Source organism: Globicephala melas, chromosome 13 (genome assembly GCF_963455315.2).
Source record: "Globicephala melas chromosome 13, mGloMel1.2, whole genome shotgun sequence".
Taxonomy (NCBI): Eukaryota; Metazoa; Chordata; class Mammalia; order Artiodactyla; family Delphinidae; genus Globicephala; species Globicephala melas.
Genome location: NC_083326.1, coordinates 56,229,014 through 56,256,049, shown reverse-complemented (window position 1 = coordinate 56,256,049; position 27,036 = coordinate 56,229,014). Strand labels below are relative to the sequence as shown.

The following is a 27,036-nucleotide window of genomic DNA, read 5'->3' as shown; positions in this document are numbered from 1 at the left end:
TATTCATCATACAGCTGAAAATTTATTCCTTTTTACCAACCTCTCGATTTCTCCCATCCCCCAGCCCCTGGCAACCACTTTTCTATGCTGTTTCTATGAGTTTACTTTTTTTTTTTTAAGATTCCACACAGAAGTGATATCATGCAGTCTTTTTCATCTTCCGTTGAGCTTATTTCGCTTAGTATAAGGCCCTGCAATTTCATCCATGTTGTTGCGAATGTCAGGATTTCCTTTTTAAAAGCTGAATAATATTCCACTGTATATCTGTACCACACTTTTTAAAAATCCATTGTCTGTGGATGGACAGTAAGTTGCTTCTATGCATCTGCTCTTGCAAACAGTGCTGCAGTCAGTCCGGCCCAACCTCAGAGTTGCCTCTCAGACTTCCGTGTTCCGAGGCTCCTTCTTTGTTCTCAGTGGCCCCTGGCAGTCAGGGCTGTGCGAAGGGGAGCCCTGTAGTCCGCACCTAGATGCAGGCTGATTGGAAGCTAGACCCTCAGGCAGCAGCTGGGAAAACAGGTGGTGGAGTCCCTTCCAGGAGGAAACCGGGATGGGCATTTTTGCCTGCCCCCTCTCTGCTGGGCCTACGTGTAGAGCTGCAGTGTTGGGCTGCTCCTAGGCCCATTAAGAACTGTTTCTTTGTTTGCTAGAGTCCTAGGGGGCTCATGGATGCAAGCCCCATTGACTACTAGGGCCAGGAAATCCAGGCCACTCCCTCGGGTGGCAGCCACAAAAGCTGGAGCCGCAGACATGTATACGACCTCCTTCCAGAATGATACTGGCACCTTGGTAGTGTTATTGGAGCAGGCTGGAGGGAGGAAGTGGGAGAGGTGTCCACTGGCTTCCCTGGCCTCAGGGGAGGACCACAGCGAGCCCTTAGTACCTGCTAAGTTACAAGCCTGACCCTCAGGCAGCAGCTTTTAAAGTAAGCAGATAAACTTCTTTCAGGGAAATACTGGAAATGGGTAATTTTGCCTGCTTCCTCTGCGCTGAGCCCTCAGGGGGATAGGCCAGGTGCCTATCAGGCATTGTTTCTTTGCTATAGTCTTGTGGGTCTCCAGACACAAGCATGTTGGCCTTCACAGCTAGGTGTTTTGCGAGTCCTCCCTCCGGTGGTTGTCTTAAATGCTGGAGTGATGATATATGTCTATGTATAACTAGATCACTTTGCTGTACACCTGACACTAACACAACATTGTAAATCAACTCCAATATAAAATAAAAATGAAAGTGAAAAAGTGAAAAAAAGAATACATATAGATGTGTAACTGAACCACTTTGCTGTACAGTAGAAATTAACACAACATTGTCAATCAACTGTCCTTCAATAGAATAAATTTTTTAAAATGTTGGATTGATAGATGTGGGGTCCAAAGCTTTCACTCCTCAGGGAGATGCTGGGAGTTAGGGGTTCCCTCCCGACCGTGTGGTGCTGTGCCAGGGGTGGGGCTTATTGCGAGTGTGTGTCTCAGCCTTTCCTACCATTTTGATGGGTGTATTTTCTCATCCATCCAGTGTGCACGAGTTGCTCAGCGGGTTTCTGGCTCCTTTGGAGGCAGGTGCTCCACGCGTAGCTGTACGTTCAATGCATCCCTGGGAGGAGGGGGCTTCAAGAGCCTCCTACGTGACCATCTTGCTGGACTCTTTCAATCTATTCTTTATTCTCTATTTATTCTTTTTAAAAAAATTTATTATTTATTATTTTGGGCTGCGTTGGGTCTTCGTTGCTGCGCGCGGGCTTTCTCTAGTTGCGGTCAGCGGGGGCTACTCTTCGTTGCGGTGCGTGGGCTTCTCATTGCGGTGGCTTCTTTTGTTGCAGAGCATGGGCTCTAGGCACATGGGCTTCAGTAGTTGTGGCTCGTGGGCTCTAGAGCGCAGGCTCAGTAGTTGTGGTGCACGGGCCTATTTGCTCCGCAGCATGTGGGATCTTCCCGGACCAGGGCTCGAAACCATATCCCCTGCACTGGCAGGCGGATTCTTAACCACTGTACCACCAGGGAAGTCCTCTTTATTCTCTATTTTTAATTTCTTGAGGAACCTCCATACTCTTTCCTAGTGACTGTAACAATTTACATTCCCACCAACAGTGTAAAAGGGGTCACTTTTCTCCACATTCTCACCAGCATTTGTTATCTCTTGTCTTTTTAGTAATAGACATCCTAACAGGTCCTTTGCCCACTTTTAAGTTGGATTATTTGTGGGTTTTGTTTTAGTTTTTTGTTTTCTATTGAGTTGTATTGAGTTCCTTGTATATTTTGGATATTAATCCCTTATCCAATATGTGGTTTGCAAATATTTCCTCCCATTCCATAGGTTGTCTTTTCATTTTGTTGATGGTTCCCTTTGCTGTGTGGAAGCTTTCAAGTCTGATGTAGTCCCAGTTCTTCATCTGTGCTTTTGTTGCCTTTGTTTTTAGTGTCAAATCCAAAAAGTCATTTCCAAGGCCAATGTCAAGGAGTTTACCTCCTGTGTTTTCCTCTCTAAGTTTTATGGTTTCAGGTTCTAAATTCAAGTCTTTAATCCATTTGGAGTTGATTTTTGTGTTTGGTGTAAGATAATGGTCGTGTTTCATTCTTTTGCATGTGGATATCCAGTTTTCCCAACACCATTTATTGATGAGAGTAGCCCTTCCTCTGTGAGTAGTCTTGGCTCCTTTGCTGTAAATCAACTGACCATATATGCTTGGATTTATTTCTGGGGTCTCAGTTCTATTCCATTGGTTTATGTGTCTGTTTTTATGCCAGTACCATAGTATTTTGATTACTATAGCTTTGTAACATGGTGTGGAATCAGGAAGTGTGATGTCTCCAGCTTTGTTCTTCTTTCTCAAGATTGCTTTAGCTATTCAGGGTTTTTTGTGCTTCCATACAAATTTTAGGATTGTTTTTTCTATTTCTGAGAAAAATGCTATTGGAATTTTGATAGGGATTACGTTAAATCTGTAGAGAGCTTTGGGTAGTGTGGACATTTTAACAATATTAATTCTTCCAATCTTTGAGCACAGAAACTCTTTCCATTCATTTGTGTCTTCAGTTTCCTGCATCAGTGTCTTATAGTTTTCAATGTACAGGTCTTTCACCTCCTTGGTTAAATGTATTCCTAAGTATTTTAGGGATTGGGATTGTTTTAAGGGGAACTCTTAACTACAATACTTCTGAACAAAAAAATCTATAGTTGGTCTTTTCTCAAAATGTATACAATAATATATTAATTTTTTTTGTTATCAAGATATTCTGATTCTTTCTCTCCCTTTTACTATATGATGATATATAGTTTGCCTAGGGTCATTACTGTATATATTGGCAGTCTCTAGAATATATGGGTGAACATATGTTCTTTTTTCTTTTATTGTTCTTGGTTTCATTTATTTTTATTTTTAACTGTTTCAATTTCTAAACCGTTAAAAAAAATTTTAATAAAGTTTTCAATCCAATGTGTGAAAAGCCAACCCACTCAAATAAATTAGTTTGTTAATTTATTGAAGAAAGAATCAGATTGTGAAGGGCTTTGAATGTTATACATAAGCTTTCAGGTTTTATCTTGAAGGCAATGAGGATGTACTGAATAATTTTAAACAGTAGAGTGAAATAGCTTATTGTTTTAGGAATTTGATAAAACTTGGTGACCAATTAGATAGAGTAGATAAGGGAGGAGAAAGCGTATCAGAATGACTGCTAAATGTCTGGGTATATGCTGGAAGGGATCATCAGTGGGAATACTGTGTGGGAAAGAGCTAATGCTGGATGGAAGATGGACCATCTGGTTTGTATCTACTGAATTGGTGATGTCTGTACATTTCTTGCAGGTGGAGATGTTACATGTATAGAAGTGCTAGTTTAAAATTCAGCATCAAATCCTGTCTCCTAAAATGCTGTCATTCTTTGGTTTCCATGGAACCTGTCTTTTCACGGCACGGCTGTTCTGAGTTTCTTCCCACGTCTAACGTTGGCCTCTTCCTCTTTCACCAGTGGATATTGCGGAGACTTCCCAGGGTCCTGACCAAGGGTCCTTTCTCTTCAGAGACCTCACTCTCACCAGTGGTCTCAGCTACCATCCTGGGGGCACAATAATTACAGCTTAGGAGAGGTAGTAGGAAAGTCTGGGAGCAGAGAACTAGAAGGGAAACCAGAAGACAGTAAAATAATGGACATTTCTAGTGGAAAATTCGAAAAATCACATATCCATTGCATAAAATTCTAATTAGGAGATCAGGGAAATAGGAACTACAAAGGGGCTTCTTGTTGGGAAAATTACACCACGTTTACCAGAACAAAGCCAGATTGCAGTGCACAGGGCTCACACCATATTGTAATGGATGAAAGAGTAAATGGGGGTGTTTGGGAGGTGACACAGTGTATATAGATTAACGTGTAAACAAGAATGATAGGGTATAAAAGAAGAGTTCGGACAGAAGCTAAATCAATTGTATTCCAGCATTTATATCTCTAATTAAAAAAAATCAAAACATAAAGCAAAAAGGTTCCTTGAAAACCGTTTGAGGATAACAAGACCATTTCCTTTCACTGGATTGACTCTTAAAAGGAAAAACTAGCCATGATGTCTTCATATGTCTTTCCTCAGTTTTTTTTTTTTGGCATTTGTTTAGCATGAAAAAGAACACTTTCCATTTATTGAACCTGATAAGTGATGGGTTCTAAAATTTGGCTACAGGTTATATTACATCACACATGGCCTTCTACTACCTAATATTAAGATATATTACAGACATCACAAAATATTCTCAAAGCCATTCAGGTTAATTCAGTCCCACAAATATATATTGATTTTCTATTGAGAGGCAGTTACTATGCTAGGTATTGGAGATCCATGTAGGGATAGCTACAGTCTCAAAAATACAACCCAGATAACCTGAAAAACTTAATATAATGTCATAAAAACTAAGATAGTAGTAGGTTCAGTGAGCGTGGGCACGACTTAATCCAACCTAATGATTCAGGCATGAGGACCACTGAAGCAAGCTTTGAAGGAGACATATACTAGCCAGCAAAAGCAGAGAGAGGGCATCCAAGACAGAAAGAATAGTATGAGAGAGTTACAGAAATATTCCAGAGCATGTTACAGGAATGGCATCATAAGCAGCAGTCTGATTTACTGAAGCATAGCGTATAAATCATGAGAGCAAAGGCCTAAGAAAGATAAAAGCAGGAGAGCCTTGTATATCATTCTAAGGAACTGAACTTTATACATTTATAAGGCGCTAAACCATAGCTTTAACGTGTAACGTGGTCTGAGTTGTATTTTTTTTTTTTTTTTTTGCGGTACGTGGGCCTCTCACTGTTGTGGCCTCTCCCGTTGCGGAGCACAGGCTCCGGACGCGCAGGCTCAGCGGCCATGGCTCACGGGCCCAGCTGCTCCGCGGCATGTGGGATCCTCCCGGACCGGGGCACGAACCCGTGTCCCCTGCATCGGCAGGCGGGCTCTCAACCACTGCGCCACCAGGGAAGCCCTGAGCTGTATTTTTATAAGCCTATTCTTGCTTCAATGAAAAGGAGGCAAGACTGGGGGAAAGGAAAGAAGTTAAGAGGATAATGACCCAAAGGTGAGATGACAAAGCCTTATACGGGTATACTGTTACAGAAATGGAAATATAGGAGGGAGTCAGGATCAGTTCAGATGGTGGGAGAAGTCAGCAGTGTTTGCTGATGGATTAGAGGTGATTGGTGGGTGTAGAAGTCTAGGATAACTCATGGGTTTCTGGTGTTGGTGACTTGGTGGATGACTGTGCCGTGAATTTATATAGTATAACAGGAAAAGGAATAAAAATTTGAACAGATGGAAAGGGCAGAAAGCAATGAGTTTAATTTGGACCTGTTAACTTTGGAGTGCCAGTGGAAGTTGTAAGTGGATTTGTCTAGCTGGTCTTTGGATTCCCAAATATGAAACCTAGCTGAGAGGTCAAGGCTGAAGATATAGATCTGGAATCACCGTTTAAATGTTACTTAAAACCACGAGAATGAGTGAGAAGGCTTTGTTAAATGCAGAAGCAAACTTGTATGTCTTTCACACTTAGCATTCAGGTTGTCCTTCGAGTTCTTTCTTCTTTCACAAGTATACTTCATTCTAATGGGATTTGATCGGTTTGACCATGTTGTGGTCTAGGGGGAGTGCCGCCACATTGATTTAACCAGAGAAATGGAAACTCCTGAATAGGAACCCTATCTGTTCATGGTTTCTAATTTCCTCTTCTTACCAACGTATTGCTGACTCAGCCTCCTTTGAGTCGACTTCTTCAGAAGTATCTATGCCTTTCTGTGTTTCTTCTACAGTAAAGGCTCTCACGCCACCTGCTACCAACATGTGCTTTGGGGAGGATGTTCCCAAGGGTTGGGTAAGTTGTCTATATTCGTTTCTTCTAGCTGCTGTTATAGAAACTTGGTGGCCGAAAGCAACATGAATTTATTATCTTACAGTTCTGGAGATCAGAAATCGGAAATCAGTTTAACTGGGCTAAAATCAAGATAGTAGCAGACTGGCATGAGTTCTGGAGGCTCTAGGAGAGAATCTTTTCTAGCTTCTGTATCCCTTTGCTCATGACCTCCTTCCTCCATCTTCAAAATGCATCACTCCAACCTCTGCTTCCATCATTCCATCTTTTTCTTCTGCCTTTGACTTTCTTGTTTCCCTCTTATAAGGGCCTTTTTGATTATATTGGGCCCATTGAGGTAATCTGGGATAAACTTCCCATCTCAAGACCCTTTACTTAATCACATCTGCAAATTGTCATGCAAGATAACCATTCACTGGTTCGAGGGATTAGGACATGGTCATCTTTCCAGGGCGATTATTCCACTACTATACTGTCGGTGACAAGAAATGAACACAGCTGCTAGCCCTGGCTTGCAGTAGTGCTTATAATAGGCACTATGCTTATTTAAATAAGATAACTGGCCATACATACAGTATTTAAACAGCATTCTTTAAGTGAAACAAACTTGCAGTTTCACTTGTACTGCTCATTTCCAAACAACTCTAAGCATTACAGTGTAAATTTCATGGCCATCAATGTAACAGACATTGACCTTTTTTTGACCTCAGCATCAAATTCTTCTTCTTAATAGTTCACTGAACTTGTTTCGAGGAATCACCTATCTCCAATCATGTGTACTTTTGGAAGCATGATAAATCCAGGTGCCTGCCTTCCATTCTGGAAGTCAAAGAACCGAATGTTTCCTCTCCCTCTCCTGGCACCGCCAGGGAGTGGGTACCTGACTGAAGTTTGGCCAGTCAGATGTTCTCCTTTGTGACTTGAATCTCGATCCAGTAAGGTGAAGTTTGAAGAAATAGTTGACATTTACTGACTGTACACTGTACATTTCAGTGCAACACCAAACAGAACTGCTTCTGTCTTTCTGACTTTCTAGAGCTACAGTATTGCCACAAACCCTGCCTGTTTCAAGACTGCAAAGCTTTCAATATCTTTCCAATAAATAACTTTCTCTTCAGTTCACCAGATTTGGTTTCTGTCACTTACAGTCAGCAAACCCTCACAATAGCAGTGGTACATAGATATTATTGTTGTCTGGTTGAATCCACCATAAGAATTTTTAAGAAGATGATTTTCTGCTTCAAGCAAATTTATTCCCTAACGTCACCTAATTTGATTTAGGGCCTGACAGTTATAATGGCCTCCTTATTTATGTGACCTCATTAAAAATTCCATGGATTAGACACACAAGGTAGTTGCTCTCTCCAGATTATGAAGGCTACTTTTCCTATATCAGTACTTTGCCTTTTCATGGAATCGTATTTGAAGAATAAGTGCCCCTATACAGTCACTCTTGAATTGGCTGGGGATAATTTTTAGAGCTTTGTTAAAGCATTATGATCACTGCTGAGGATTTACCTCCATTTCTTGGAGTGTTTCGTGGTTTACGGATTTTTTTTCCTCTTTAATGGAAAATCACTCAGTGAAATTGCGGAAAAGCGATTATTTATCTGAGTCATATTTTTATGGAAACTGTTTTTCACTTCTCTGTATTTTTAGAAGGGTTTTCTTTAAAAAGGATATTCTATTAATATTTATAATTAGATATCACACAAAGCAGATGCTAAATCTTATGCTGTAACTTTATGGGTACAATTACAGAAAGATCATATACTCTTTAGCATAATGTTCTCCCTGGGAGCTGTAGAACAAAGGGCAGACATTCTCCATGAAGATGCCCATTCTTTTTTTTTTTTTTTCGGTACGCGGGCCTCTCACTGTTGTGGCCTCTCCCCTTGCGGAGCACAGGCTCCGGATGCGCAGGCTCAGCGGCCATGGCTCATGGGCCCAGCCACTCCGCGGCATGTGGGATCTTCCCGGACCGGGGCACGAACCCGTGTCCCCTGCATTGGCAGGTGGACTCTCAACCACTTCGCCACCAGGGAAGCCCACTCATTCTTTTTTGAGTAGAGGGAAACTGGAAGATGGTGATTAACCACTATTTAACTATTATCATCTATAGTATTGATACTTAAGTGGGTAGAGCAGAAGCTCAATAAACACTTATTTGACTCTTTTCTCTCTTTGACCCAAATCTTAGTTCATCTCTTCATACAATATTTATTTCTATTCTTACTTTGAAGCCTCATGGGTGCTTCCTACTTTCAGAGCACGTGGACTTGTGGTCCTCAGACGGTGTGAATGGGCGTGGCTTCCAAATGCAGTTGGGATGGAGAGCAGGGAGTTTTCTGAGGTCAGAGGATAGGAAGAAAAGGGATTCGCTTTTCTACTTATCTTTAGGCCAATACCTTGAGAAGCTGGTGGTAAAAAATATTGTATAATCTAATCCACAAGAGCCTTCGTTGTACAGATGGGGAAACTGAGGCTCTGGGGGAGGTAATGGCACCGGGTGTGAATGTCAGTCCGGGTGAGTCTAGCCTCTTTCCACGACCCCGGCTCCTCCCTGGCGATTGCTTCTTCAAAAATTCTACTAGGGATCCCGAGGATGGAGAGAGAGAGAAAGACAAACCCTCTGCCCGCCAACATGAGTTCCTGTGATAGTGCTGAGCGCTCCCGATGACAAGGTTGGGAACGAGAGCTGTCAGGTGAGGAGGGGCAGGTTCACTTCTCAGCGGACGCTGCGCCGGGGAACGCACGGGACACGCCCACTAACGCGCGGTCGCCTCGCGGTTCCTTCGAGGGGATGCGGGGCTTTCCCCTCTGTGTGGTGTGAGCGCACTTGCGGCCCGGAGCTGAGCCGGCATCACCCGCAGGACGCCGGGCGCCTCCCTGCGGCCCGGGCGCACGTGCCTGGTCTGGGTCAGGGCTGGTGGCCCGCCGTAGTAGCCGGGGCGGGTGGGAGCGCTGGCTCCGGGCAGCGGCCGCCGCCCGCCCGCCGGCTCCCGCGGTTGGGCGGAGGAAGCGCGGGACTCCTCCTCCCCACCGTATTAACATGCACCCAGGGGCGGGTGACCAGCCCAGCCTCGCCGCCCCAGTCCGCCGCGTCCCGGCGCTCAGCCGCCGCGCCAGAGGCGAGCGCTGCGCTCCGGGCCCCGCAGTCCCGAGGACACTGCCTCTCCGACACCTCCGGCCCGGGGGAATCGGCGGCATCCGCGGCGGGAGCGGCCGTAGCCCTCTCAGCTCCTCACTCGAGTCCTTCCCATCGCCTCGCTGGGATCCTGTCCCGGCCACGGGGACACCTCTTTCGTCCTTCCTCCGAGGCTCGCGGGACCGACGGACGGCGGCGGCGACCGAGGGCCAAACTGCGGGCAGTGGCAAGGTAACGCCAGGCTGCTCCGGGGGCTGGGGCGTGCGCTCGCGGCGGCGGCCGCTGGAGCCCGGGCCGCCGCCACCGCCGCGGTCGCCGCGCGCTGGGCGGCTCTTGCCCGCCGCGCGGTCGCCGCTTCTGTCGCGGGCGGAGGGACTCTGGACTGGGCTCCCCTAGCCGCCGGCCGGCTTCTCCTTTCCCTTCCACCACCCGGGGCGCACTCCTGCGACCCCCGGGGGACTCCGGGAACCCAGGGACCGGCGCGCCCCTCTCCGGCGTGCGGTTCTCGCGGCTCCCCCCGGGGCCTGAGGAGAGGACGGATTTCTAATTGCGACAGGGTCCCGGAAGGGGGAGGGGAGGAGAACAACAGTCCCCGTCAGGTCCACCGGCCAAATTCCCCCCCCTCCCCCCCCCCCCGACCCCAACCCCCGATGCACCTTGCAGGGAAGGAGGGGGCTGCGCCCTGCAGGGCATTTCTCGACTGGCTCCTGGGTCTTTGGCGAGGCAAGTTGTTGCACTTGTTTTTTAGGTGACATTTTGGCATTGGTAGTGGAGACAGCCCCCTCCCCTGTGTGTGTGTGTGTGTGTGTGTGTGTGTGTGTGTGTGTGTGTGCGTGTGCGCGCGCGCAGGCGCGCGCAAGAGAGAGAGGAAGCCAGGGAAGCAGAGACAAAGAGAGACAGAGGCACGCAGGGAGAGACCGAGATACAGAAAGAGAGACACACGGAGAGAACGGGGTCCAAGGGAGCGATCACAGGAGAGTCGACCCCCTCCCGCGGCCGAGGCCAAGGCCCATTCCCGGCCACTCGCGGCGCGGGCGGTGAGACCCGGTATTCAGCCAGCTGAACAGTCGGGGCTGAGCCAGGACCAGACCCGGACACCCCTCCTCCGGGCCGGGAGGGATAACAAATTGCACTTTCATTGGGCGGGCGGCCGCAGCTGCAGGCAGGACTTCGGGGGGCCGCGCGGAGATGGAGATCCTGCCTGCAGGGCTCGGGAGGCTGCGCCCCTCGCGGGAGGCGAGCCAGCCCAGCCTGGCGCAGGGGCCCCGGGAGGCGGTGGGAAGGGGCTGCTCAGGTGCCCGCGCCCGCGACACTGTCTGTGCCGGCACGCCGTTCCCACCCAGGGCTCTCAGGCTCGTCTCCCTCCCGGCCAGGAGGCTGCGGAATTTTCTGTCGGATAAGGGGAGGGGGTTTGAGGCAGCGAGGAGGCTGGGACAGGACCCTCCGTGGGCGGGGGTGGGGGGCGCGGGCGGTGAGATGTTATCTCCTTTCTGGACTCCTGCGAGACTGTCCCCTCTTGACCCCGTGAGCTTGGCTCTGTTCTTGAGAGATCGATGCCCCTTCTCCCCCACCCTCCACCCCCAGCATAACACATGAAGTTATGGAATTACAGTGATGAAAAACATATCATAAAAGTAACAATTCAAGGCAGATCTTTAGCTTTTAAAGTCTTCGAGAATGGCTTTGTAAACTGGTGATGGATCGGTCTGACTTGTAGTCAGATCCTGGGATGAGGAATGTTCAGAACTAGGAAAGCAATTTTAGGACCAAATGCAAACATCTTGCAAATTATTTTTTTACCAGGAAGGAGCTAACTGCCTTTTGACGGTTATTTATAGCCGAATTTCAGCTTCAGGAAGCAACTTTCTATTGGCCTAGGTAATTTTGCATGTGGAGCAGTAATCTTTATCCCAACTTGAACCAAAATGACAGGAAGGCAAGAGACGTCACAAGTATCCTAATTTATCTAATGTCAAAAGGAAAAAGTTGTCTTTGCTTACATTTTTAAAAAGGAGATCCAAAGTCATAAAGAAATATCGAATAACTTTGAAAAACATTTGAAATTTAACCGTTTAGGTTATGAAAACTACCCTTGGTTCAGAAAATTCATATTCTGGCATGAAATAGGAAAGTTCATAGAAATCTGGTGTCAGTGGCCTTGTTATTAATTTCCTTTGGGTGTATTAGTTCAGTTTAAAGTTGCTGCAGTAAAGTCACTTCCTTGAAATATTCCTAATTCTAGATCTAAAATTCCATGACTATTTAAAAAACAACAACTGACTCACTTAAGAGAAAGTATTAGCTACTTTGTATGAGAAGAGACTTGAATGCCTTCACAAATATAGGCTATTTTAAAAATTACATCTGCTATTTCTCTCTATATTTCTATCCCAAGGTTAGTTGGCTAAATAAAATATTTGATCTCAAAAATTATAGACTGTATAAATATTGGCAAAATGAACTGGTAAACAGATTCTTTAAAAAATTATGAAGTAATTTTGTGACAAAACTCTTCAAGTCACACACTAGCAATTGTGCTTTGGGGGGGGAATAATATTTGAGTTTTCCTTATGGGGAATTTTCATGGTTTAGAATCTGTAATTTCTCCTTCAATGTAAACTTCATTCTGCCAGGACTAAAACCTTGATATGAGTGATTATTGAAGTCAAGACCTTCTTCTCAAAATATTATGTAGCCAAGACCTTCTTCTCAAAATATTATGTAGCCCAAGCAGGGAAATAGCCTAAACTAACTGTAAGTTGTTGTACTTTCTAAGTCTTTCTAAGCGTAAACGTCCTATTGAATCAAATTTGGAAATACAGATTGCATGCACTTTGATTTAACTTCTACTAGGTTATGTATGCCTTTGTTCTATATGGCTGTCTAGACTGATTAATTTTTATTTATTTATTTATTTTTTAGATTACTTTTTGTTGTTGTTGTTGTTTGGCTATGCAGCGTGGCTCGCGGGATCTTAGTTCCCTGACTAGGGATCGAACCCGACCCCCTGCAATGGAAGCGTAGTGTCCTAATCACTGGACCACCAGGGAATTCCCTAGATTGATTAATTTTTAAATATAAATTTAAAACTGGGAAGAGGGGAAATGAAGTTTTACTAACTACTCATTTAGAGAGTTGTAGCATAGTAACAGTTTCGTCTACAACTCAGTTGAGACAAGTAACATTCTTTGAATAGCAACTTCTTCTGGAAACAAAGAGTTCAGTGTTCTGATTTTGATTTCATGTAATATTTCAAATTCAGAAAGAATAGTAACATGCCACCTAAATGTGTGTTTTCATAGTGAAGTTTCTATGGCAGATTCACGTTATGGTATCTTCTGGATCGTTCCCACAAATTGTTCTCCCCTTATTCAGAGCAGCTCTGCTCCATGCAGAAGGATCTGTTTCCTCTTAGGAAGCATTCCATTGGAAGACTGTCATGAAGATTTCATCTCTATAGAAACCGCCGTTTGCCTCTCATGGTTAATCTAAGGAAACAATGTAGTTGTAAGTTCTTTTGTTTCTTTTTCTCCTTTATCCCGCTAAAGGAGCATCCTTAAAGCAGGAGCATCATGAAAGGACTTTTGAAAAATCTGAACACTTGTCTCCAATCCTCACCTCCCACACTTACAATCTATGCCTTACATCTATGACATGTTGTTTTCTTTGTACATTTTTGTTTTAAAGAAACACAATCACAAGAAGACCCTTTGTCTAGAATTCTAAAAATTTTGTGCCACAGATACACTCTGAGGTTCAAAGCACCCCATCATATCTTGTGCATCTCTTATTTCCAGAAGATCCTCAGGGCTTGTGATTCTTCATTTTCAAAGAAAGGAATCATTTCTTCTTTGACTTTCTTCCTCCTTCTTCTTTTTTTTTTTTTTTTTTAAATCATGGGGAATGTGTAGGCTGCTTCCTGTTACTCCCCAGTGAAGGTGACTTTCATTGTGTGGTCTCTCAGGTATTGCCAAAGATGTGGTTCCTAGGAAGGTCTAAACCATTTTTCTACCACAGAGGAGGATTTAGAGCTAATCATCAGTCTTTCATTTTAATTTATTAAACATCCATTGACAACTCATTGTATGAGATACCAGGTACCAGTTCCTTTTCTTCTAACACATACCTCTTTGGCTTATGGAAAATGTATATTTGCTATGTATAATATACCATTAATGCATAACAAAATTTATTACTTCTTTTCTTTTTTTGTAACCCTGCAACACACAAACCACCTGCTAAGGAAAACGTGTGGTTGAGGGCAGAAAAAATGGGCTGTGCATATAAGGTGGTTAAAATGGTGAATGGCTTTTCTTTGAGGTCTTTTCTTCCTTTCTCTGATTGCACAGAGGTTGGCATTGCACGTGAGCTGTGCTGACCCACAAATTTTACATCTTTTAGTCTAGACAGTGGTAGGGCCAGACAGCTGGTGTACCAGTGAGAAACGAGATCTTCTCTGCCTTTATTGACCTAAGGTTTTTCCTGGATGGTGTTTACTGTTTTCTCCTTCCTGCAGGAGGTAATGATTACTGGGTAACAAGTGACAGCCCACTTGGGAGCCCAGCTCACACCCAGGAAACCCTCTGGATATGTAGGCACAGATCTTTGGCTCAGATCCTTGGGCCTTTTCTTTCCTGGGTAGGTGAGAACCCGCATAGCGGGGGATATCATTGCCCAGTTTGGGGCGGTTGTGAGCTAGATATCAGTGCTCTGGGTCTTCTCTGAAGATGCAGACCCACCCTCCTCCTGGGATTTATTTGCCTGACACTATACTGTTCATTTTCACATTCATTTCTCATGGTTTGCTCCTCTGTTGTCATGGACAATTTCTATACCTTCTCCCAACGTTTCTTGTCAGATTTGTAAGCAACAGCACAAAAGCAAGCGTGAAGAGTGTGGTTTGGCCGTGTGTTAGCTGCCGGATCCTGCCAGGACTTCTTAGGATTCAGCAGAGTGGTAGTCTCACTGGAGCCATGGATGAGCGATTAGGAGAGGAGGATTTGTGCTGGGACCTGAGTATCTCCTCGCTCCTGCATCCCCATCTGCACCGGGAGGGCTCAGAGGCATTTCAGTGGCTCCATCAGGCTGCTTGTGGGAAGGTCTCTCTCTCTCTTTCTCTCTCTCTGGGCGCATTTCCAGCTCTCCTGCTTTACTCCCCGACACGGTTTTGGCTAATTTGGAAACATCTGCTAGAGTAACTTCCCTTTTAATTCTACTACAGGAGAACGTTTATGAGTATTCTGATAGGAGGACTGACACTAACCCTCACTCTAACCTCCAGATTACATCCTTGCCCTGGGGACCCTTGCTTTCTGGGTTTCAGTTTCAGTGGAAACTCAGTGTGGTATCTTTTTCCGGGCTAGAAATTTCCCCTGGTAGATAGCATGGAGATTTCTTTGCAAGACACAGGCTGCCGTTGAAGAGGAAAATGGCATTTTGATCTTGTCTCAGACTTTGCAAACAGTTCTTCTTTGATATGATTCATCAGACTAGTCTAGCAAGAAGGCGCAAGGCACAGTCACTCTCCTCGAAGCTCTTTATCCAGACGCTAACTCAGAAGCAAAGTCACCTTTTCTATCAGACAGGGGTGAGCTTTCCCACTTGGAGCTGGGAAGGGGCAACAGGGGAACCTTGAAGCAGTAACACATTTCGAAGTTTCCTGTGTGAACTCCCCGTAACATGTTTCTTACATTATTTCCATTTCCCTAGACCTCAGCTGAAAGGTCATTTAATCAGTGAAGCTGTCCGGTTGCAGGCAGCTTAGTTGCCTTGATACTTTTTACCGTGGTCCTTTTACAGTAAATAATGATGTCTTGACTTTTGTGATAATCTGATCGATTGTCTTCCCCGCTGAACTATGCATTCCATGAGATCAAGGACTAAAATAGCATGTTCACAAAGTATCACTGATGCCTAGCACAGCACCTGGGACTTAGTAAGTGGTCAGTAGACATTGACTGAGTGAATGAATGAATAATGAGTGCATGCAAATCTGTATTCCAACTGTGTAAGGACCGCAACTCTGAGGGTAGTATTACATGGCTTTTGCACGGCCCTCCTTGCAGTCTCAATCTCTGCATCCTTTGGTCCTAAGTTTCTTCTGATAACACCTGGTAAACACAGGGCTGATCCCAGCATGGCCAGCATGTGATGGGTTAGGTTGTGCTCTGTTTTCCAGCTACGGAAACTACAGTCTTCTGGTCAACAGAGGGAGGTTCTGAAATAAGATAAGGATTAAAAAAACAAAGCAATGCAAACCCCTCCCCCCCTGAAAAAAAACCCTCTTGCCCCTTTTCCTTTCTCCTCCTTCTCACTCAAGCATAGGAATAGCTTAACCACCCCACTTGCCTTTATCAGATTCCACCCCCGCCCCCGGCCCTTTGATGCTAAACACAAACTTCTTTCCCACCCTTTACCCCAAAGGATCAAGCATTCCTTCCTGTGTCTCCACTGAATCTGATGCACATTTATTTATTTTAAAACATCTATTGATTGACTGATTTGGCTGCATCGTGATTTATTTATTAGTTTCAGCGTGCGGGATCTTCTGTTGTGGCGCAGGGCTCTAGAGCTCACGGGCTCAGTAGTTGCGGCGGGTGGGTTTAGTTGTCCTGTGGCGTGTGGGACCTCCCCGACCAGGGATCAAACCCAAGTTCCCTGCATTGTAAGGTGGATTCTTAACCAGAGGACTGCCAGGGAAGTCCTTCATGCATACTTATATTCCGTTTTCTGTTGATGTGCTCGTCAGCCTCTGTGAGACCATAAGCTCAAGGGATAACAGAGATAGGGGCTAGGAGAGGGGCAGCTGATGGAAGGGATGCAAATGTTCACTGAGGATGGAAAGGTTGAATCAGATCACAGGGATGAGAGGTATGAAGTGGGAGGGGGAGAAGTGGCTACAGCTGACTTTCTTGCTGGGGGTTGATTTCTGTAGAGATACTTACTTAGAACCTGTGTGGGGTGGCTCTCGATCATAGGGGATGTTGGAATCTACCATTTTAAATTATATGGGTTCACAGCCTCCTTGGTATTTCCATGACTTTTTTATACTAGTTTCTGGCCAGGCAAGTAGTACGTTCTGCCCGATCTACACTTCTGAGACACGGGAATGATGAGGTGTGGTGGGCCAGCGGCACGGGTGTGCTATCCTGCCCTTGCCCGTGCCCCCAGCTTTTAGATGTTACACCGCCGCTCAGCCTTAAAGATCTGCGAGGCAATGTAAGACCCAGCATGGACATGACCCATGTTTTTATAATAATGCATCATCATTTTTCTAGATTTGCCTCTCCTTTATCGGTAATTTAACATATTCTGCTTTGATGCTGAGAATACCAAGGGATTTAGATGATCCGTGGCAGGTATTTGGCATGGATATAGCCTTTCCAAGGACGGGCGCACAAGCAGATGAAATCGTATGATCTTCCTTGTATTCATGAGCATGGAGACTGTCGAAGTGCAAAATATAGTTCAAATCCTCGGGCAGCTGAAAATCGAACCCAAAGGAGTGGGATCGTTTTGGAATGCTTCCTAAAGCGGACGGTCTTACGTTGGACTTGCCTAGATGGTAAGAGTTAAGTAGGAGGAAGGGATGACTTTTCAGATAAAGCAAAACTTTGACAAAGACATGGAGACGCAAACCAGCTCGGCAGATTGCTGGCTCAGGGAGATGGTCTTCTGCACCAGCTTCTCTAGTGCATTTTAATTAGACCTGGAAATGAATTGGACTGAGAGGGATGGAGGTACACTCTGGATGGTTTTACGGATGATTCAAGAATGTTTAGCATTGATAGGAGCATTGAAGGACTTTGTATAGACGGTGACGCGGAGAAGTGGCCTCTGGGACGGATGGAAGTGGATCGTCTGCCACCAGATGGGGACAGAGGGATGCCTTAGGGGGCTGTTGTGCTAATTCAGGTATAAATGATGGGCTCCAGGGGGAGGGAAGTTGGAATGGGAGAAGAGAAGACATGAAATATTTTGGAAAATTTTCAAGTAACAGTCGACTCTTTTCTTTCTCTGTTACTGTGTACCTGTGCCTCAAACTACTTTTTAGTTCTTCATTATAAATTGAGAATTACTTATTATAAATTGAGAATTACTGTTCTCATTATAAATTGAGAATTACTTCATTATAAATTGAGAATTACATTATAAATTAAGAACTAAAAAAGCTACTTTTTAGTTCTTCATTATAAATTGAGAATTACTGGGAAATGTTTCAGCAACACAAAAAATTAAATATTACGATAAACACCCATGTACCCAGTCACTGCACACGCTGTTGGTACTCTCAGAGTCTCTCCAAGCCTAGCTCCCCTCAGTGGTACCCTGTACGCTGAATTTTGTGTTTATCATCGCCACATAGTTCCTCATACTTTGCTAGGTATGTAGGTATATGTGTGTACTACACAGTAGAGTTTCGTTTTGCTGTTTTAAAACTCAATAAATAGGAGCACCATGCTCTTTGTAGTTTTCTTTACCCGACTTTAATTGATTACTCTTTTGTTGATATGAATAGGTATTACTTATTCATTCTTACTACCCTATGGTATTCCGTTGTGTAATATATAGTGATAAATGTATTGATGGACATTCTATTTATTTTCCAACAAGGCTGCTATGAATGTTCATACACACATCTCCTTGTGCTAACAAAGGACCTTTCCTTAGGGTATATTCTTAGGAGAACTGTAGGAGGGATTTGTACCTTCTCAATTAGCAGGTAATACCAAATTACCAAAAAGAGTTTTGTCCATTTATCCTCCCACCAGCCATCCATAAGAGCTCCTTTGGTTCTGTATCGTTGTCAACACTTAGTGGTGTATGTTATTTTTTGCCAGCCTTCGGGATGTGAAATTTTATCTCCTTGCAGTTTTAATGTGTTGTTTCCTGACTGCTAATGTCGTTGACCATTTTGTTCCTCTCTTAACATTCAGATTTCTTTGGAATGTGTAGGCATACATGTTGTCCGCTCTCCCACTGCGTAAAAGGACTCATTGATTTGTAAGAGTTATTTATATATTCTGGATATCAAGAGTTTTTTCTGTAATTTCATTCCAGAAATGAAGCTCGTTTCAATGGGCTTCTCCCGACTGGTGGCTTGTCTTTTCATTTTTAGGACATCTTTGGGTGAAAAGATTCTTTTTAAAATTTAAAATAGATGCATTTTTGATTATTCTTGTTATGGGATAGATACCTTGTTTTAAGAAATCTTCTCCATTTCTAAGTGGTAAAAGTATCACCCTTTTATATCTCATAAACTATTCAAGTTTTATTTTCACATTTAGTTCTTCATGACTTTCTTATCAAAGGTTATTTTATAAAGCCCTTAATTACACTCCAGATTTGGGCACGGCATCTAACTTCTCTTGGTCTTAATTTCTTCCTCATGAAGTTAGATTTTGAAGCAGTTGTGCCGTACGGATTCTGCTGCCGTCCCTCCACTTCAAGATTTCATCATGTTATGTCGGGAATGCACAGTCTTTTAATGGAACTTCTTGCCTCCAGGGTCTCCTTCTGATTCAACTTGCATCTAGATTTACTTTTCTAAAGACCTATCAAAGTCACTGTGAGACTCCTCAAACTCCGACCTTGAGACCATGAGGGCAGCAGCCACGACCATTTTTACTTCCCTGCAACCCCCAGACTCGAGCACCAACCTGGAATATGGTTGGTTGGTCCTCAGATGTGTGAGTGAGAGAAGGCACAGCTGGCTCCCTTCGTGGCTCAGCTCCATTTCTTTTTCTTTTTTAAGTTTTTATTGAAATATAGCTGCTTTACAATATTAGTTTCAGACGTACAGCAAAGTGATTCAGTTATACATGTATTTTACGTATGTATATAAAAAATACATATATATACACTTTTAAAGATTCTTTTCCTTTATAGGTTATTACAAGATATTCAGTAGAGTTCCCTGTAGGAGTTCCCAGTAGGTCCTTGTTCTTTATCTCTTTTATATACAGTAGTGTGTACATGCTAATCGCAAACTCCTAATTCATCCCTCCCCCCTCCATTTCTTAGTCTCTTACATCAGAACTCTTCTCCACCATGACCACCTCTGCTTGTCAGGACTGTGCTATTCTAGCCCTTCTTTCCTCTTCCTTTGTTTCTTTTTCCTTCATGTATTTAAATTCTGTCGAATTGAGAAATGACCAGCAGCACCTTCTCCTCGGGCCAGGAGAAGAGGAGTCTGGCATTTTCTCTTCCCTTCATGTCCTTCTGTACAGTTTGAGTGTTTTACCAAGAGCAAGAATTTCTTTTAAAATCATTGTTTCAATGCTTCCTCTATCCTTCAAGGCCCAGTCAAATCTCACCTCTCGCATGAAGCATTTTATGACTGTTCCAGCCCAGGGTAAACTGTCCTCTGAGTTCCAGTTGCATTTTTCTGAATCATTTACTTTATGACTTACATTTTAAACATTTCATGTGAACACTGCTAGATTTTAAGCTCCTTCAAGTGATGAATTGGCTAATGTGGTTTTTGTCTGTCTTCTAGGCCTAAACCCAGTAGCGTGTTTTTTTTTTTTTAGGAGGTGACAGCTGCTTTCTTGATGATTGTAAATAGTTATTGGAGATGGCCTTGGCTGAGTGGAGACGTGGAGTGTGAGGACATTGGGAATAGTGACATTACTGGAACATGTAAGGATCTGGAATGAGAGGCTGAATTGTGGTGATAAAAATTTGAGGTCTATTTTGGTTATGTTGATTTTTGATATGACCCTGTCCCATCAGCAACTTGGGAAACATTAAACCTGCGTTTCAAGAATTGATAAAGATTTGAGGTGTTGATTAGGGTGTTCTCTGCTGGAAGCCGATCATTAGATTCAGGATACTAGCAGCTGTTTCTATGTCCCAGACAGGAACCTGACTCCTCACCACCCCCAGCCCTGATTCTACTGTTCTGATATCTAACGAACTAGATGACTTTGGGCAAGTTCATTCATTTGTCGGAGTTCAGTTTCCTCACGTGAACAAGGAGGATAACTAAACTTACATATCAGAGGTTTTGAAAGGACTCAGTGGGCCAGCCTTTGTAAAGTACCTCGCTCAATGGTGGGCTTATGGTGGGCAAATAATAAGTGCTGTTATTAACAATACATTTTTATCTGCAAGAACTCATCTGCCAACCCTCTTTTCATAACAGAGTAGCATCTTGGTTTAAAAGGTGCTATTTTAAAAGAATTTAAAAATTATTTAGTCATGAAAGCTTTTCTTCTCCCAGTGAAAATTCCTAGATCTGCTTTCATTTTCCCTAATTATCTGATGACAGTGAGAGCAATTCACTGAACAAGTGCAATCATAGCTAATAATTATTGAGCAGCCCTGGTCTTTGGACTCCGGCAGTAGTGCCTTTAGGCTCCGTAGGCTGCATTTACAGGGAAGGAGGCCCACAGCCCCTACAGTTCAGCACTGTCTGACGTGGTACCATATGCTGTGAGCAGAGTACAAAAGAAATCAAAGTCATGTCTTTCTCCCCAAGGAAGATTTAATTATGAAAAAATTAATGCAGCTAAAGCAACATGCAAAGTGTACATTTTAATTTACTCTGAGCAGAATGCTTATTTATGAAGGCAGGATGGGATATGAAAAAGGTCTCTAGGCTAATCAGAAAGAGGCAGTTATGCTTGACCCTTACAGAGGAGCATCTCTTAACGGTCACGGTGAGCCCCAGGTCCATTGTACTTTGGCAGGTGGGGCACTCGTCTTCTGATTGCATCCGTGTTTTTCTGCTGCCTGTGGCTTATCTTCTGCCTCCGAGTCATGTGTCTTCACGCAGCTCACAATGAAGACTCAGCTGTGTCTTCACAGCTTCTCTCTTAGAAGGGGCTCAGCAGATAAAAACAATACTAAACAGAATGAGAACTTTACTGATTATTAAATGGGAAAATTCCATTGTTTTTTCCTTAAGGGAATGGTTTCTGGGCAGTTACATCTAGATTACTTGGGTTTTGTAGGATTTTTATCTGTTATAGCAGCATGATATTTCATGTCTTTGTGATTTAGGTTTAAAACCGCATACACCCAAATACAAAATACTTTTTCACGTCCTTAATCTCACATCCTTACTTCTTTCAGGGAATCCTCTTGGGTAGAAATGTTGGTACACATAAACTGGCTTGAGGTGCTCCAAAGAGAGCTGATAAACACACATTAAATGTGAGAAATGTTGGCAGTACTAATTTACCAAGAGGTTGTGTTCCATAGTTGTGCTTATAAGCTGATTATTTTTGGACACCCAACAGAATTATCCCATAGAAATTATGTATCTGATAGTGGCTGGCTTCTAAAGTTAAATTTGTAGAGTCCTTTTTCACCCATTTTCTATAAGCAAATGAGTATTATTATAATGAAAACCACAGTAGCTATCTAAAATTCCGGACCCTATATCTATGAAAAAAAGGAATTCTCAGTTGTGACTAGGAACACATACCACCCTTTCTGCCACAGAATTAGGAAGTCTCTTGCTCTTCCAGGGGTCAGGTGCTGAACCATGTTCAGGCAACAGCCGCTGCTAACACGGCAGTGTGATTTCCCCTTGATCCAGGAGCAGACTGGTGAGGGGATGAGGGAACCAAGAGGCTCACTGATGGGCACTAATAATTGTTAACGAGTTACATTTATATAAACCACTTCTCTTTATTTGAATATTTGAATGAAAGAAGAAAACTCTAGTATAGCTCAATTATCCATATTATGTCCTGCACTGAGAACCAAGATATGTAGGTGATTTCTAAGTCAGATATCGATAAGGGAGTGATGGGTAGAAATGTATTCCTTTGTACTTAGTTCATTTTTCCAGATCTTTATTTTCCTATGCATTTCAGATCCTAAAGATGCCCACAGTTGGATGATAGGAATTACTGATTCATTCCTTCATTCATTCAACTAACAGTTTATTGAGTAACTAGTACATGCCAGGCACTATTCTAGGTACTTTGAATTTGGTCCTGAGCAACAGCAAGAACGAAAGACAAGAGGCATCCCCTGTGGAGTTTACGTTCCAGTGCGAGGAAACAGCAAACAATAAACATGAGACTTCTTTTCACACGTTAGAAGGAATAACAACTATGAAAAAAATAGAACCAGATGAGAGGGATTATTGAAGTACCGTTCTTTGATAGATTTCCAGTATAGAAAGAAATAAGCTTTTTTGTTATTTTAATTTATTTATTTAAAGACTTTTAAAAAATAAATTTATTTTTTATTTATTTATTTTTGGCTGCGTTGGGTCTTTGTTGCTGTGTGCGGGCTTTCTCTAGTTGCGTTGAGTGGGGGCTACTCTTTGTTGCGGTGCATGGGCTTCTTATTGCGGTGGCTTCTTTTGTTGCGGATCATGGGCTCTAGGTGCGCGGGCTTCAGTAGTTGTGGCATGTGGGCTCACTAGTTGTGGCTCACGGCCCTAGAACGCAGGCTCAGTAGTTGTGGCACACGGGCTGTGGGATCTTCCCGGACCAGGGATCAAACCCGTGTCCCCTGCGTTGGCAGGCAGATTCCTAACCACTGCGCCACCAGGGAAGTCCAAGCTTTTTTATTTTTATTTTTTAAATTCAGACCTTCTCTTGAAAGGTTCTAGCTTTGGCATTTGACAAGGCTCTTGGAGAGGTGTGGGGTGATGTTCACTGCTGTGTCATTCTTTTATCCTTTCTGTCTTAACAGCAGTCTGTATCTTTTCAGATATAGTATCTACCATATTGCATTGTAACTGCTTGTGGTTTTTAATCTCCTGCTAGATTATGCACTGTAACAACATAGGGCATGCTTCTTAAGAACATATCCCTGTAATAATACTGCTAGTAATAATCATAGTTATTATATATCTTACTGAATGCTTTCTACGCGCTAAGTGTATTATGCCACCCCTAAGTAGAAAGTGATATCATGCTTTAGAGAATATATTCTCAGACTGCAGAACTGTCACGGATAGAGCTGATCATTGAACTGAGTTCTGTTAGCACCCGCCTCTGTACCCCTCTGGTGCCTAACCCAGTGCCTGGTATTTGGTTGGCATCCAAGAAATATGGAGTGAAATGAGAATCAAGTAAGTGACCATATTGTGAATCTGATAACTCTCAGAAATGTGTCTCCAGCTGCCTACAAGATATGTACCCTCTGGTTTTCAATTGTTTCACTTGACAGCATAGCTGGCCCAGGAGGTGGTTATTTGGAAATTTCTCGAAATGACCCTTGTTTTATTTTTCTTGAATTCCTTCCTTCTGTTTCCACTCATCTCATTTGTGGAGACCTTGATGGAAATAGAAATACTTCTGCTAAAATCATAACGCTGTAGTGTGAAGGTAAAGCTTTTTGTTCTGTAATGTCTGTTATATGAAGGAATGTCCACATATCCTTTTTCTGAGTTTTTGCTGCTGACTGGTGCCTGCTCTGATGGGTTCTTTCAGGACGTAGGTGTTTCAATGGCACCAGGAACCAAGGGCCTCAATACATTGTGTTTGGCTCACCTTCCACTTTCCACCTGCCTCTTCCCACTTGTCAGAGAAATTTTGTGTGACAGAGGTGAGTCTCTGCGGAACCTTCTGAGGGTGGGACCATCTGCTTGCTCCGAAGAAAGTCAGTTCCTTCTTTCCACGAAAGGGTCTGTCAGCTGTAGGAGAAACGTTAGCTTCTTTTTTTTTTTTATCTTTTAACATCTTTATTGGAGTATAATTGCTTTACAATGGTGTGTTAGTTTCTGCTTTATAACAAAGTGAATCAGCTATAAGTATACATATATCCCCATATCTCCTCCCTCTTACATCTCGTCTCTCTCCACCCTCCCTATCCCACCCCTCTAGGTGGACACAAAGCACGGAGCTGATCTCCCTGTACTATGCGGCTGCTTCCCACTAGCTATCTAGTTTACGTTTGGTAGTGTATATATGTCCGTGCCACTCTCTCACTTCTTCCCAGCTTACCCTTCCCCCTCCCTGTGTCCTCAAGTTCATTCTCTAAGTCTGCATCTTTACTCCTGTCCTACCCGTAGCTTCCGCTTCCCTTTGAGTCATCTATTGGAAAGGACATTTAGAGCGTCCCTCCAAGACAAAGCAGCACACACACAGGTGACACCGGCAATAAAGACAGAATTTAGGGAACAGTGAACGAACCTGACACACCTTTGGCAACATTCAGATAAGGACTTTAATGGCAAGTGGGAAAAAAAAGATGTTAGATTGTCCTCCTAAGAAATCCCAGCAGAAAAGTGCTCGTTGGCTGTTGGGATTCTTTGCGATTGAGCCTGATGGAATTAAACACTTCAGTCTGTTTAAACAGACATGGATAAATGAACACTGTTGTATCCTTAACTCAAGTGCAAGGTAATTCAAGTGGCCTATAAAATACTAGCATGCTGCTGTAGTTTTTTTTTAACTTTACTTTTTTAAGAAAAAGGCAAGTTGACTGTATAAGCATCTCTATCTCAAATAAATATTGGTACAGGGTGTTTGGCTCATGTAAGTTATCAGAAGCTGAAATGTCAAACTGGTAGAACAGTGAGCACCCTTTATAAGGTCCCTGCTGCCATAGTGTCACAGAAAACAAACGCATTTTATAAGTGCAGTGTCTTCCATCTTTCTTTGCGTGTTTCTACATGTATTATTTCTGACGCTTTTGTTTGGGATGGCTTTACGTTCCTTATGTAAAATAAATTTGCGTGTTGAATTGCCTAGGGCATAAACTTAGTGAAAGTTCTAGAAAGGTGCTAGTAAAAGTAATGTAGTAATAGTAACACATTAATTTCTTGAAGACAGGAAATATATGGCCAAAGGCTTGGCAAGTTTTCAATCTACGAGTGTCCTACCTTGAAACTGAAATTCAATTTTTTTGATATTAGACACGTTCTCAAAATTATATACACATGTATGGAGTGCACATGACTCAAAACGTTTTATTAGAACTTATATCATTGAAATTGAGTCGTCTGCCTCACATAGCCATATATGTTTAGGTGTAAAATGGAAGGATAACTAATCTTTTCTAAGTTTTTTTTTTTTTTTTTGCTGTACGCGGGCCTCTCACTGTTGTGGCCTCTCCCGTTGCGGAGCACAGGCTCCGGACGCGCAGGCTCAGCAGCCATGGCTCACGGGCCCAGCTGCTCCACGGAATGTGGGATCTTCCCGGACCGGGGCACGAACCCGTGTCCCCTGCATCGGCAGGCGGACCCTCAACCACTGCGCCACCAGGGAAGCCCTCTAAGATATTTTATTCCATCTGCCTGGAATTTTGCTCCCTCCCTCCTCCCAACTTGTTTTGCACATGACTGTTTTTTTTTTTCTCATTAATGCCACTCTTTCCCACCACTTGCAAAGTAGTTCAACTTATCACCATATTCTCTTCCCAGCATCCTGGTTAGCATAGAGATTCTTAATAAATATTTGTCAGATATTGCTTCCTAATAAATATTTATCCAAAGAATGAATGTGAATGAAGTTCTCAATGACTTAACTTTTTTTTTTGTAATAATGAGGCATCTTTGAACCATTATTTACTTCACATACCACCTGACGTGAAACATAAACAAAACCAAGATCATACAGCATGACTTGTTCCATTAGTTATTGTTAACTGTTCAATTATTCAGTAATTCTGATTCATTCTAATTCATTGTCCTTGCATTCAAGCATCTCGCTTGGCTAGAATGTTCCAAGAGATTTGATTACTTTCCCTATAAGGTTGCATTAAATATCTTTGTCAATGTTTCAGTTCATCGATATTCTTCATAAAATTTCAGAAAGGAACCAGTCCATCTGTTCCTAGAGCACTGTCATTCCTTGGCAATTTTATTGGATTTTCCTCTGGGCTGCTTTATCGTTGTTTTGGAAAACTTGTTTTTCTTCTAAGTCCTGGCAGTGTGAATGGAGAAAACCAACGTCTTCCTTCCATTGTTAGTGATTTCTCCTTTGTTTCCAAAAGATAAATCGAGCCTTCTATGATGGTTTATAAATTTTTGATGATGTTACCTAAACACTTTATTGGTATCAATAAGATTTTGACTGAGCAGGAGCTGTAAGTGCTTTAGTTAAACATATCCATTATTGGACCCCATGAAGAGTTTAAGCCCATAGGATATTTGTCTTTCTCTGTCTGAGTTACTAGGTCCATCCATGTTGCCACAAATGGCATTATGTAGTTGTTTTATTAAAAAAAATTTATGGCTGAGTAATATTCCATTATATGTTTATACCACATGTCAGTCATTTTAAAAAAAATTTGTTTATTTTAGGCTGCATTGGGTCTTTGTTGCTGTGTGCAGGCTTTCTCTAGTTGCGGCAAGTGGGGGCTACTCTTCGTTGCTGTGTGCAGGCTTCTCATTGCATTGGCTTCTCTTGTTGTGGAGCACGGGCTTCAGTAGTTGTGGTACGTGGGCTCAGTAGTTGTGGCTTGCAGGCTCTAGAGCTCAGGCTCAGTAGTTGTGGCGCATGGGCTTAGTTGCTCCGTGGCATGTGGGATCTTCCCGGACCAGCGCTTGAACCTCTGTCCCCTGCATTGGTAGGCGGATTCTTAACCACTGTGCCACCAGGGAAGCCCCCCACCCCCGCCTTTATTT

At 43.3% G+C, this 27,036-nt stretch overlaps 1 protein-coding gene across 9 annotated transcripts in view; it reads left to right on the top strand.

The window, feature by feature from the left end:
• The window catches only part of DLGAP1 (DLG associated protein 1), a 1,249,700-nt gene that overhangs the window by 402,124 nt on the left and 820,540 nt on the right, over positions 1–27,036 (top strand). For 4 of the 9 annotated variants that reach the window (XM_060310339.1, XM_060310341.1, XM_030836663.2 and 1 more), the window contains exon 1: positions 9,172–9,725. The exons of 1 other annotated variant lie outside the window; for it this stretch is intronic. The gene's annotated coding sequence lies outside the window, so the exon portion shown is untranslated. Of the gene's footprint in view, positions 1–9,170; positions 9,726–10,380; positions 10,542–27,036 lie in introns of those variants that run through there. 4 more of the 9 variants (XM_060310340.1, XM_060310342.1, XM_060310337.1 and 1 more) reach the window with 3 other exon arrangements.